Consider the following 281-nt stretch of genomic DNA (forward strand, 5'->3'; position numbering starts at 1 on the left):
GGGGTGGGGGTGGGGAGTCTGTGTAGCCTGTCTATTCAATGCAGTATGGTCAAACTTCTAGTGGCCAGTCCCTAAAGAAAACTGAGTCCTTCCCCACCGGCACCCCTGCCAGAGGCCATCCATTGTTCTATTGTGGAGAGCTACACTTCAGCATCCTTATCACTATTTATTTATTTATTTATTTTTTATTTTATTTTTTGGTTTTTCGAGACAGGGTTTCTCTGTGGGTTTGGAGGCTGTCCTGGAACTACAGACAACTGATGAAGGCTGAGAGTAGGAGA

The sequence above is a fragment of the Cricetulus griseus genome, chromosome 2 (genome assembly GCF_003668045.3).
Source record: "Cricetulus griseus strain 17A/GY chromosome 2, alternate assembly CriGri-PICRH-1.0, whole genome shotgun sequence".
NCBI classification, from domain to species: Eukaryota; Metazoa; Chordata; class Mammalia; order Rodentia; family Cricetidae; genus Cricetulus; species Cricetulus griseus.